Source organism: Neomonachus schauinslandi, chromosome 12 (genome assembly GCF_002201575.2).
Source record: "Neomonachus schauinslandi chromosome 12, ASM220157v2, whole genome shotgun sequence".
NCBI lineage: Eukaryota > Metazoa > Chordata > Mammalia > Carnivora > Phocidae > Neomonachus > Neomonachus schauinslandi.
The window spans coordinates 66969749-66983862 of NC_058414.1; positions in this window are offsets into that span (position 1 = coordinate 66969749).

Genomic DNA, 14114 nt, shown 5'->3' on the forward strand with positions numbered 1-14114 from the left:
GACCCTATCCCCCCTCATGTGTTCTCTCTCATTCTCTCTCTCTCAAATAAATAAATAAAATCTTAAAAAAAAAAAAGCATTTCTGAAATTGAACTGAAATCTTCATATAATGAGGTAGGCTTTATTATCTCTTCTTTAGAGATGAGGAAACTGACCATTGGGTTTATATGGGTAAGTTGCTTGCTCAAAGTGAAAAATAATGTGAAAGGTGCAACTAGGACAGAATTTGATCCAGAGATTTCAATACCTGCTCTTTCTACCTAACTTCTACCTAAAAGTAAAAAGTGAATGTAGACAATAACATACCAAGTTCATTTTGTTTGTCTATACATCATCATTGGGTTTGAAAAACTAGAGAACTTGTTTAGTTCTCACCAAAATAGTCCCAATTTATAATTCTTTAATGATTACTGTATTGTAATATGATGATTTCCTTCCTAGAACCCTAATATCATTTTATTTTGAACTGTTCTTCTTTTTTAATTTGTATAGATTACTCTCCCAGCTTTTGTTAAAATATTAAACACCAGTGGATTCAGTGTCATCAAATCCAGTGGAGCTAAATTATCACTTCTGACTGATAATTCTCAAGAGCAAATTATCTCTGAATTCATTTGGGAGATTAACACTTGTAATTACCTTTATTTAAAAAAAAATGTCTAAATTAGTTCAACCAAGAAAAGTGATAAAATATTTTTTATTTGACAAAAATGTTGCTATTGGCTGTAATTAAAGAAAATTAGTGCCTGAACTGCCAAGAATATTATCTTGCACCTATCTTGCACTAACATTTCTTTCTATTAAAAATGGTTAGACTCAGCCATTGTTTTGATAATTAGGTATTCCCAAAGCTCAGGTTAACATTGGCATCCAAAAAACGTTGCCAATGGTTCTGACTTGAAATCAAAATCTTGAGCATTGCAACTGCCAACTACCATCCCACATTTTGCCCTCAAATATTTATTATAGTGTATTATCAACTGTTAATCTAACATTTGTTGGGAAAAAATACATAACCTATGTTGAGTTTCATTACATGAATTCCCTGACTTAATGTAATCTAACACAGTAGTTTCAGTACGTCAAATATATACCCCTTCTGAACACCTGAAAATGTCTTTGGGCCACATGATGGTTATAGTTCAGCCCTTAAAGGGGAAAACAGTTCTTCAATTTCTTCCTGGACATTTCCAATATTTACATATGTGGCACAAGATGTAATAATTGGAAAATGTCTCAAAAGGCGTTCTTCTATCTCACCAGAATGGCATGCTTAAAATTTGCTGTGTATCTACTGGTCAGAGAATAGAATTAATTAATTAATTATTATTTATTTTTATTTTTTATTTTTTAAAAGATTTTATTCATTTGAGAGAGGGAGAGAGCACAAGCAGGGGAGAAGCAGAGGGAGAGGGAGAAGCTGGCTCCCTGCTGAGCGGGGAGCCCAATGTGGGGCTTGATCTCAGGACCCTGAGATCATGACCCCAGCCGAAGGCCGACGCTTAACCATCTGAGCCACCCAGGCGCCCGAGAATAGAATTTTTAAAACATCATTATTAATTTCCCTGGTGCTGTCTAATTTTATCTGTGGTGAGCAACCTTGACTCAAACCTGAAGCACAGCATCATAATGAGGCTTAAGTTTAAATATATTATGTACAACTGATTAGTGATGGAAGCTTGCATTTTTGAAGGATACAATTTTTTTTATTGGGGTCCTCTTTTAAATACAGAACTGTGTGTTATAGAAACTGAAGAATATATATATATTTGAAGTTATACACCTGTTATTAAGTCAGTTACATGTTATCCCTAAAAGGTTTGGATAGTGGTAATGATAGACATGCTTATAAAAAAGAAATGGATAAGAATTGAAGAAAGCTTTAACTTATGTTAAATCTTATGTTAAAGTTTGTCGTTTCTGAGTGAACCTGGTGACAGACATGGATTACAAGATTGAGTGAAGGGAAAAGTATTCTCCAGAATGGGGATAGGGAATTTTTCTCTACTTATTAATCAGAGTGATGTTCATGACATTTTTAAGCCTGAGAGTAGGCATTCATAATAGATCCAATCACACTTTAACATAATTATGTACTCAGAGGGTGCCAAAAATGAAGGCATTTTTTAAAAGTTCAGAATGGAGTAAAATTTACTTTCTAAATATTAGATAACCTTATTTGAATATCAAAAGAGTCTTTTCTAGGTTATCAGAATAAAAGCATTTCTTCATTAAACTTTACTTGGTAAAATGTGTTTATAAGACAGGTTCGTATGTTTTATACAAATACAGTTCATCTAAAGCTCATAGCATTGCTAGTAAAGTCAATTACTTTTTTCTTGGTCACACGTTATTTGGCAGGAAGTCTATTGTTGCTGCAACATTTAGGTTTTACAAGCAGTTCTGTTTTATAGGAAGCAGTGGTAGTATTTTTTAAAGAGAAGCTATATAATGCATTTTACAGTCTCTGAGGTGAAGATTTATTGTATTCAGTGGTGCCAAGAATAGATAGTATGGGCTGGCAATATACAAACATGTCCATGGTCATGATACAGTAGTCCAACATTGACATACAAAATGTCTCCTATTTCAGCCCCTGACATCTCAATGGAGATTGGCAGCTCAATCTTGTACTAACTTGTCCAAACATGAGGCAGAGTTTTAAAATATGAACCTCTGTGTGCAAGTAAAAACTCTAAATGTGTTTACTAATATATGACTTTTTTCCCCTGTAGAAATTGCCTAATATTTTAAGTTTAAATATGTAAATGGAATTTATTCTCAAAATGATTTTAATTCTCAGACTTTTATTAAACCAGCTAGGTACCATGTGTAAAATATTTATTTGAATAGTATTTATAAACATTTTAGAGTTTGTTATCTAAATTAAATTTGATCAGCCTACTAGAAAACTTTGAGCTTTCATGAGTAACTCACCTCTATTGTCAGAAGTAATTTAGTCAAAGGGAAAAATATGGTAAGTTTCCAGACAGAGATATTAATGTCTGCAATAAACATGCATTTGAGAATCATAAAGAGTAATTTAAAATATTTTAATAAGTGGTCTATTGTATAGTAAAACAACTTTAGTAGTAATCAGACATATCAAGGCAGAGCAGATTGACTTGTTTCTTACTGCCTTTGCTTATAATTATTTGTGATTTTTAATATTTGTGATTTTAATTAATTTGTGGTTTTAGTTCAGGGAAGAGTGTGGCATTTTCACCCCACTGTATTAAAATGTAATATAAGCATGAAGATATTAAGTTATGCATTTGAGCATAACTAATATTATAAGTTGCTTGTACTAGTGACCCCATTAATCAATGTAATAAAAGTATGGAAGAGTACCCCATGCATCTTTAACAAATAATATCATAGAATCCTATGGAAACTGTAGTTTATATTCCATGATATTGTCCATTATTCTGCCTGAATGAGATATGCTACTTTTATAGAAGGGATATGGAAGGAAGGAAGGAAGGAAGGAAGGAAGGAAGGAAGGAAGGAAGGAAGGAAACCAGCAAATGAGTAAGTTTACAACTTGATTAAATTATAACATTTTGAACTTCTGCTGCTGTTATAGCTTTCATGTCTTCTTTTCCCTTGGACATTTAGTGATTCCCAGTGTAGATTCATATAACCCTCACCAAAAATAGTGTCACTTTACATAGCAAACACCTGTCATCCAATCACATATGAAAGTTTGCTTCAAATCAATGAACTTTTGAATTAACATGCTGGCAGATCAACTGCTGAGTTATGCATTTGAGGTTCATTTTTTTTTTAAGATTTTATTTATTTGATACACAGAGAGAGAGACAGCAAGAGAGGCAACACAAGTAGGGGAATGGGAGAGGGAGAAGCAGGCTCCTTGCCGAGCAAGGAACCCAATGCGGGGCTCGATCCCAGGACCCTGGGATCATGACCTGAGCTGAAGGCAGACGCTTAACGACTAAGCCACCCAGGCACCCCTTGAGGTTCATTTTTAATGCAACTTTTATTGATGCAACTATCATAATACCAGTTTATTTACATTTCAGGATTGTGAACCATATTGACTAATAAACAGTGAAAGGTGAAGTGATCTATTAGGTTTTACTGTTTCCAAGGAACAATAACAAATGATTGTTATTAATCCTAGAAATCTGTTGTTTTAAATTTCTAATTTTTCTCTCCCCATCCATTCATGTTTAATCTCTTATAAAATACCTAGCACAGACACAACATACCCATTATAGTTACCTTCATTGGCAATATTTTATTTATCTCAAAAAAGGAGCAGATATTATTCAGTGTCACATTATGTCGTATTTGGTTACTCAGAATAGTGTTACATGCAGAGCATTTGCCTGCCTAAAATATGTCAGTTTTTTTTTTAATGTGATATGGCAAGTCTTTCAAAGCCTTACCAGTTCTGGATACTGTTAGGAAAGTATAGCATTGTTTCTAGATGAATCATATGAAAGGAAATGAGACTCTTTAGAAGAGTTTTTGTTTGTTTGTTTGTGGTTTTTTTTTTTTTTTTTTTTAGAGGTCATGCCTCTAGACTCTGGTATCATATCAGGAATGAAGAAAATGGTGAACAGATTCTAAATTTTTTTAAAAAGTTATATATTTATAGATGTCTGACTTTTTTCTTTTTTTTCTGATTATTTTTATATTAACTAAATTGAAATGGGGAGCTTAAAGGGGATGAAGACTTTTTTCAAAGTTTTACAATTTGAGAGCAAGTGTAATGAACAATATTTTATAAATAAACTACTAAATAATAATAGTAGGAAATTCTAGTGAGAAAATGTGAGAATAGGGGTACTTGACAAAATATTAGAGGCAATTAAGAAAGGCTACTAACAAAGAGAAGGTAGTACCAAATTACCTTCTTGATATCATATTAAAAGCAGAACAAAAGACAAAAGAAAAGGAGGATTTTTGTTTTTTTTAGAATTAGCAATCAATTTAGAGCAAAAACAGCTGATAAAGATATATAGAATAATAAGTAGAAGGCCCTTGATAATAAAATTGAGGTACATTGATGGTGAAAAGTGAAAGAAGAGGCAGAATTCAAATAGAATCAAATCAAATAAGACTTCAAGAGTGAAATACATTTATATATGTGTATAATTGGTAATAGAAATTCAGTGGATAGGTTTACTCAGCATATTAAACTCAAATGAAGAAAGTATAAATTCATTCAAAGATAGATGCAAATAATTGATCAGCATGCAGCCAGTCATGGAACACATCGAATCATTCACTTATCCATAGAAGGATAAGTTTCAACATAGATGTGATTAGAGTTTCAATAAAATTTGATTTTATATATTGGATTTTGCATATTGTTGGTGAATCTGTAAATTGGTAACCATATTGGAAACAATTTAGCATTAATTATAATTTTAAACATGTGTATCATTGGTTTCCAGCAATCCAACTCTTAGATATGTAACCTAGAGGAATCATTTCACATGTATCAGGGGACCTACAGCATATTCATTACAGAAGCAATAGCAAAACAACCCAAATCTTCATCGGTATTATAAATAATAGTTTATGATATGCACAAGCAGTAGGATATTACATAGTATTGGAAATGAATGACTGTAGCTACATAAGATAAGATTGAATTTCAAAAACACATTAAGCAAAAAAAAGTCTTGGAAAAATATACATTATTCCATATATAGAAATTAGGTATAGGCAACATTAAGTAATATATTGTTTATATCTACATATTTATGTAGCAGATCTATAAAAAGCAAGGAATTTACCATAACACTTAGGATAGGAGTTATCTTTGGAAGCGAAGAGATGTGATGGGGTGGAAGGAGAATACAGTGGCTTGGAATTGGATGATGTAGTATCTAAGGAACATAAATGTAGATACAAAATTCTAATCAAAATAGTAGGAAATGGAATCTGGGATCATATTAAAAGATTCATGACCAAGTAGATTTTGTACCAGGAATTCAAGGTTGATTGAATATCTGAAACTCAATATAATTTATCACATTAATAGGATAAAGAGAAAATATTGTATAATCACCTTAATAAGAGTAATAACACTTGTAATAATTCAATATTCTTTCATGACCGGAAGAACTTCTTAATATATTAGAAGGAAATTTCTTCAACCCGATTAAGAGCATTTATGGAAATCCTCAAGGAGACGATTTTCAACTAAAAGCAAAGATGTCTGCTCACATCACTTCTATTCAACCTTGCATTAGATGCCCTAGGTAGTTCAATAAGGCTGAATAAGTACTGTGTAATATAGGTTCTGGGATATTTAACTTTTGCTAATGGAGCATCTGATTAATTGACCTTGATAAACACTGTCAAAAAATATGAGCAGCCACTTAAACACATCTTAAGGAATAAAAGTGAATTTCAAATAGTATGGTGATTTGAGATTTTCATAATACTTAGATTGAACATTTTAAAGACTGGCACCTTATCTTCCATTTGTTTCAGTGTTTATCATTGTATCCATTGGAAATAATACAAACTTCCTGCTGGTTCTCTTCAATCAGAGAAATAGAACTGCTAGGAAATGCATATTAAGAGATTTATTTCAAAGTGTTTGTTCATGCTGTTGTAGGGGATGGGTAGGCAAGTACGAAATCCACATAGCAGGCCATGAGAAAGGTCAGACTGGAACTCTGGCACAAGTTGAAGCATCTAATCCCAGGCAGAATTTCTCCTTTCTCAGGGAAGCCTCGGTTCTGCTTTTAAGAAATTTCAACTAATTGAATCAGATTAATCCAGATATCTAGGATAATTTCCCTTACTTCAAGTTGTTCTTTAACCACATCTATATAATACCTTCACAGAAACAATGAAATTGATATTTGACTAAATAACTGGGACTGTAACCTAACCAAGTTGATACACAAAACTGACATTCATGGTCCAACCCTTGTCAACTTGGCATCCATACAAAAATCTCCCTAAATTATATTAATCCCTAAATAAAGATAATGATATCATACTTTTGCCTGAAATGATATAGCCATCTTGCATACAACTAAAGACATACTAATCCTTTCTCCATAAGAGGATGCAAAGACCTTACATAATCATTCTTTTCCATTGATATTTAGTAACTTCAGTTTTATGATATCAAATTAGCTGCTATTCATGTATCTTATGTTAAATGATAAGGGAAAAAGAGAGGGGAGAAAATAAAATATTGTGTTGATATATATAACTAGATATATTCAAACAAAATAAGGAAGAAATATTCATAATGAAAAAAAAAAAAAAAGAAATACTTATAATGTATTAGGGTTCTCCAGAGAAGAGATAGAGGGAGGGACAAAGAGGGAGAGGGGAAAAAGAGATTGATTGGGGTTTATTTTAAGAAATTGGCTCACATGGTTGTGGAGGCTTGCTGAGTCCCAAATCTGATGGAATGGGCTGGCAGATGAGAGATTCAGTAAAGAGTTGCAGTTCTATTTCAGAAGCAGTCCACTGGCTGCATTGCTTCTTGCTTGGGTAAGGTCAATCTTTGTTCTGTTAAGGCCTTCAACTGATTGGATGAGGCTGATCCATGTTATGGAGAGTTTATTTGCTTTATTCAAAATAGTAAATGTTAACCTCATCCAAAAATCACTTACAGAGAAATATCTAAAATAAAGCCTAACCAAATATCTGGGCCCCATGGCCCAGCCAAGTTGACATATAAAATTAGCCATTGCACATAAGTATTAGTTCTCATTTTGCATCTGGTCATGTGATATAGTTGGTATTTATAGCTACCTTTTACTACTGATTCCATATTCCCTTTACCCTCATTTGGTTGTAGTTCTTTGCTTGGTAGGTGACTCACATCTCCCTCCATTCCTGAAGGTTTAGGATCATTGGAAGTCCAGCCTGAATTGAGTTGTAGTTTTCCGTTGATTTTAGTCATGGGAAATGATACCACTGTAAGTCACCTTATAGGATATCTTGTATTCCTGACATACTCTTCCTTACTTCCATTGTATGACAGCAACCCAGTTTCCTCTTGGTAGAATCAATTGTCCCAGCCAGTTTAGTAATTTAACACTCTCCTTTGCCTGTTTGTTCAGAGGCATGCAGGCGCTCAGAGTAGCTGAGTGGCAGTCTCAACTTCCAATTTAGTGGTCATCATTGTGTTTCCTGGTGGTAGCCTTACTTTCGCTGGAACTAAGACCTGTAGACCATCAGATCCCATGGTGGTGGGAAAGGAAGCAGAAATTTTGCCAGTAGATCACTGGGGCTAAAAATCCATGGAGCCACTTCCCATTTCTACCACTTGATTCCTGGACTCCTAGATCCTAGGTACGAGAGTAAAAGTACTGTTATGCTGATTTAGAACATACACAGTATTCTGGAGGACATTGCCTCAACCTGCAAATTATTGGTGCTGTAACTGATCTTCAAAGCTATTTTACCATTTTATCAAGACAGCTGCTTCTGGATAATGAGGAACATGGTGAAACCAATGAATTGCATGAACATGAGCCCATTGCTTCGCTTCATTTACTGTGAAGTAAGTTCTTTGATCAGAAATAATGCATTGGAAGGGCACCTAGGTAGCTTAGTTGGTTAAGCATTTGACTCTTGGATTTGGCTCAGGTCAAGATTTCAAGGGTCATGGGATTGAGCCCCACATAGGGCTCTGCGCTCAGTGGGGAATCTGCTTGAATGTTCTCTCCTTCTGCCCCTCCCCCCCCACTCGTGCACGTTCTCTCTCTCTCTCTCTCTAAATAAATAAATCTTAAAAAAAAAAAAAAGAATGTGTTGAATACCATGATGGTGGATAAGGCATTCTGTAAGTCTGTGGATGGTAGTTTTAGCAGAAGCATTGCATGCGAGGAAGGGAGATCCCTTTCCAGAGTAAATGTCCCTTCCTAGGAAGGACAAAAAACTGCCCTTTCCGTGTTGGAAGTGATTCAGTGTAATCAACCTGATACCAGTTAGCTGGTTGATTATTTTGGACAGTGGTGCCATATCAGGCACTCAGTATTGGTCTCTGCTGCTGGTAGATTGGGCATTCAGTGGTGGCCATAGATAGGTGGGTCTTGGTGCATGGAAGTCTGTGTTATTATTTCCAGAGAATAAATGTGAAAATGAAAAACTTAAGGATAGAATTTTTCACAATAACTATCTAGATGGGTAATTGACAAGTCTATATTGTAAAAAGTTACCAACGTTGATCCAGTTTCATAAGACCTTGAAAATATGCCTAAAGCAAAGCAAGGGGGGATAATCTTTAATTCATTTCTACATTACAAGTACCTAAGCACTTGTTATAATGTGACATTTATCTACAAAGATATGTGTACTTTTAACTTATTCTTAACCCTGCTTGTTTTGCCATGAGACCAGAAAATCCCATTGTTTGTGAACTGTAACTACTTTATAACCCCATCCACAAGGTATCATACACCTGTCACTCTTGTCAAGGGGATAACATTTATTCGCGAAGTAATAAAAGATTTGGTTGTCAGAAAGGCATCTTTGCAAGCCCTACTTTAACCACTGAGCTGGATTTCATAGACTAGAATTATTAATGATTTTCCAGTTGTAACTGCTCTGGTTAGAAGGTTGTGTCTTCCAGCATAATTGGCTCAAGTTTTGACTTCTGAGGAAAGTTTACCTGTTTTCTAGCAAATAAACCTCCACTAACAATGTTTGAATTCTCAACCAAACTGAGGTTTATTACTCAACTTGTAAAAATAGACTTTTCTTTTCTACAAGTGGTATACTATATGAATTGGATGCACTTTCTAAATGCCACCAAGCTTTTCTAAAGATACACAAATGTGAAAGGAGGACAGACAAATAAAATAAAGGCAGTTTTGTAGATAATTTGATAAAGTTTCCTACTTTGAAAGGATTTTGAAGAATAATGATTTACCTGAATGTTTAGTCATGAAAAGGAATAATCCTATTTACAACATAAATGATGCATACAAGATCTGTGAAGACATTATTCATATAGAGCACATTTTAATATATCAAACCATATGAAATGAATTTTTAAGGTAAAAACCAGTCATATACCAGCAATTTCATGTACAATCTAAATATTGTATAGTTTTATTTTCTTATCATTGTGAAGTCACACTGTTCTTAGTTGATTGATACTGATTTTTACTTAAAGAAATTTTTGTAGTAATAGGTATTAAAATCATTATATTTTTTGTTTTAAGGAAGCATGTTATTGTTGGGGAGGAAGAAATATTTCTTTATATTTGGATGTTCTTCTGCTGGTCTAAGAATTAGCTTGAGATGGATTAACAGGAGAAAATCAAATTTAATATGTATGTACAGGGAATCCATATAAACATGAAAGATTCCAAAGGCAAGTCAGGCAAAATGAGGTGTATATATCATCCTGAACTAAGGAAAAGGGTATAAGGGTCCAGGACTTGAAAGGGATGGAAAACAGTTAATAAGAGGATGAAAAAGAGTAAATATCTGACAAACAAATATTTGTTGGCCCACACAGAGACAATTCAATATAGAAAGGAATTTTAACACACACAATTTTCTAAATTCCTCCCTGTCTACCACACCTATCTCATAATGTATTTATTTTGGGGATAGGTCCCTTCCTGGAGCAGGCCCTTTATCTAAATTGTTTTAGGCAGAGAGGGGGAAGGTTAAAGTTTCTTCCTGAGTCTGTTGGGCCTTGATTGTTTTCAGCTCGAAATAATCCACATGCCAAAGTGGAGCATCATGGGGCAATTTGTTTTGAAACCCCCTACATTATTGAAACTTAAATCATTTTTTATTTTTTATTTTATTTTTAAAGATTTTGTTTATTTGAGAGAGAGAGTGAGAGAGAGAGCATGAGCAGGGGGGAGAGGGAGAAGCAGACTCCCCACTGAGCAGGGAGCCCGACGTGGGGCTCCATCCCAGGACCCTGGGATCATGACCTGAGCTGAAGGCAGACCCTTAACCAACTGAGCCACCCGGGCACCCCTTAAAATCATTTTTAATGACTGAGGTTTTTCTGTTCTTGGCTCTGATGACTATTTTTTGCTTATCTTGCACATAATACAGGAGTTCCATACAGCATGTTACAAAAAAAAATCTGGCTGATTAGAACCCACTGAAGCTCCATATTATTCCTGCAGATATAAATGATAGTAAATGTGAAACAGTGATGAGACAAACATGCAAATGCAATGTGCACTTTTCAAGGAGTTTTCAGGGAGAGTGGTTCTCAGGAGATTCTAATCCCATGTAAATATTTCAGCCATTTTCTCACATGAACTAAGATTTTTATGCCTCTTACACTGCTTAAAGAAAAGCTGGCACCCAAATTGATATTCAGCTTTGTTTTCCTTTATCCCTTTGAAGCTCAGTGGATACCGAGGAAGGGGGAAGGAAACAAAATGGAACACAAGACTGAGTAATAGATGATTCACAGGACAGACATGCAAACAAGCTTGCGTGATTTCAGTTCAGGAGCCCTGACATGAAAATACATCTGTGATGTTGCCTTTGCTTTCACCAATGAGGAGTTTTTAAGGGGACAGGTCGGAAGAAGGGTATCACTTTCATAGATTTCTTTTTTTAAATCTTTTGTTTTCAACTCAGTCTTTTTGTTGTTAGTATCAGTTTAAATGATTTACCTTTTTTTTTTTAAAGATTTTATTTATTTGAGAGAGAGAGAGAATGAGATAGAGAGAGCATGAGAAGGGGGAGGGTCAGAGGGAGAAGCAGACTCCCCGTTGAGCAGGGAGCCCGATGCGGGACTTGATCCCAGGACTCCAGGATCATGAACTGAGCCAAAGGCAGTCGCTTAACCAACTGAGCCACCCAGACTCCCTTAAATGATTTACCTTTGTCCTTGATACTCTCCTATGAAAGTACATAGTGGATAACCTTTTTAAAAAGTAATTTATTGGTGTGTCTCTTAATCTCAGTCTTTAGCTTTGTGTGCCAAGCCTTGTCAAAATGACATACAGTGGACATAGTGATGCTCCCGTGCTGTAGCAACTCATGATAGAGGCTTATTTTGTCATTTGATCTTTATATCTGATGCATCCCTGCTGAACCTGAATGAGTGACTGAAAATGACAGGAAGAGCGGGTCAGTGCCTTGCATCTCAACGGTAGGTTGCACAGCACCTCAGTCAAGGAGTCTTTATGCTGGTGTGAATTTTAATGAGGTGTTGGCACAAACCTGCCACAACATGTGCTTGCCTTTTTTCGATATGGTTTTCAAATTTCTGATTTATCACTTTGACATTTGAGAGAGCAAAGGAAAAAAATAAAAAGCAAACTTCAGTGACAACTAACAACTTTCTCTTCCCTCAAAGATTTTGTAGGTTTGCCTGAGGAGAGTTGAATCTCAACTGTTTGATTGTTAATTAGAACTGCTATGTGAACACTACAAAATCAAAACAAATATAATCTGGTTTGTGTCATCTTATATTTGTGACAATAGGGCAAAACTCAGTTTATTACAATTAATGAATAACTGCCTCAGGGACTGTGGACATGATGGCCTCAAAGAAAATTTTAAATGTATTGTAGTGCCAGATTTTTTTATTTCATACTACAGAGTAGTAATGAATTTAAACACATTTGCAGACACATAAAACTCAGGCTGTCCTTAACAGCCCTCCTTAACTAAAATTGGTTTAGACAGAATGCCATTTATTAAAAGTCAGGAATGGAAATTATATTCAGTGTTTGGTTTGCTGACATTAGATAAATACTTGAGTATTTTGGATGTTAATATGAAGAACTCGACACCCTTTTTTGAAGATTTCCTAAAGTTTTTTTTTTTTTTTTAAACAGACCATATGGAACTGGTGTGTCTAAATACAGATGACCATCATTGATAATGCCATATGAGAAACCTCAAAAACCTCATTAAGTTATATGGGAAGATAGTTAAAAAGATGTTGTATCACACTACTAGAGACTGACCACAGCCCTTAAAGTTTTCAATAATTTTATCTTACCTACTTCTTAGTTTAGAAGTAGATGCATCTAATTTTCTTTGTTAATGATTCATAAAACAGTAAATTTAATTAAACATATCTGCCTTTTTTTCCTGTTTTATAATTACATATATATTTTTCATTTCTCATTTATTTTACTACCTTACTTTCAAATACATGGTCAAGCATAAAAATGTTACCTTTTAAATCATTCATTTCTTAGTTAGCATTGATCACTTAGTGTGTATAAGGAAGCATTATGAGGTTCTGTCCTTAGAGATGTATTATTTTTTAGTCTTTCTGACTTATGCTGTTCTCAATCACTCACTTTATAATTCCTCAATATTTTAATTTAACATATATTGTGAATTTTTCTTCAGTGGTTCTTTTAACACTGCATTTTTACATGCTTGGGACTGAGGCAAGTACAATGGTAATTTTTCATACCAGTATCTTTCCACTGATACAGATGGTAGTCACATTTATATTCTTTTCCCTTTATATGTTCAGTCTGTTCTAGACATCCATTTCTTTTCTTAATACATGGTGAAATAATTGATTCCATGGGTATATATATATGTGTGTGTGTGTGTTTGTGTGTGTATGTGTGTGTGTGTATGTATATTAAATATATACATATATATGTATCTAGGAAAACAGGGTCATCATTAGCTCTTAAGGAATTTGGTTTTGGAAGATTTTAAATTATGTGTTAATGTAGTTTGTTGAAATGATTGTTTTATGTTTAAGGAAAAGTTGAGATCATTTTAGCAGTATCATACATTAAAATTGATTTTTTGAATTTCTCATCTTCATTTATTTATTGCCAACATTTAGAAAAACGTTTACTGCTTCATATTAAGAGATTATCTTTGCTTTTAATTGTTTTATATTTTAGCCTCTGACCCTTCCTTTGCCCGAAACTATCCCTGATCTGGTGAAACCACCTGTAGGCAATTTTGTCAGTACAGTGTTGACCTTTTAGAGAGGTGATTCTACCATTAAGCAAAGTAGATACATGAAAATATTCATGTGATCAAAAGGTTATTTATCCTCTTTGCAGAATTATTTTGGAAATTACTTTAGAAATTAATTTGCACAATTTCTTTGTGTATTATGCCACACTGTTGAGTTTAAGGTATTTTATTGTAAAGCATTTTTTTCACACTTTCTCAGGAAATTA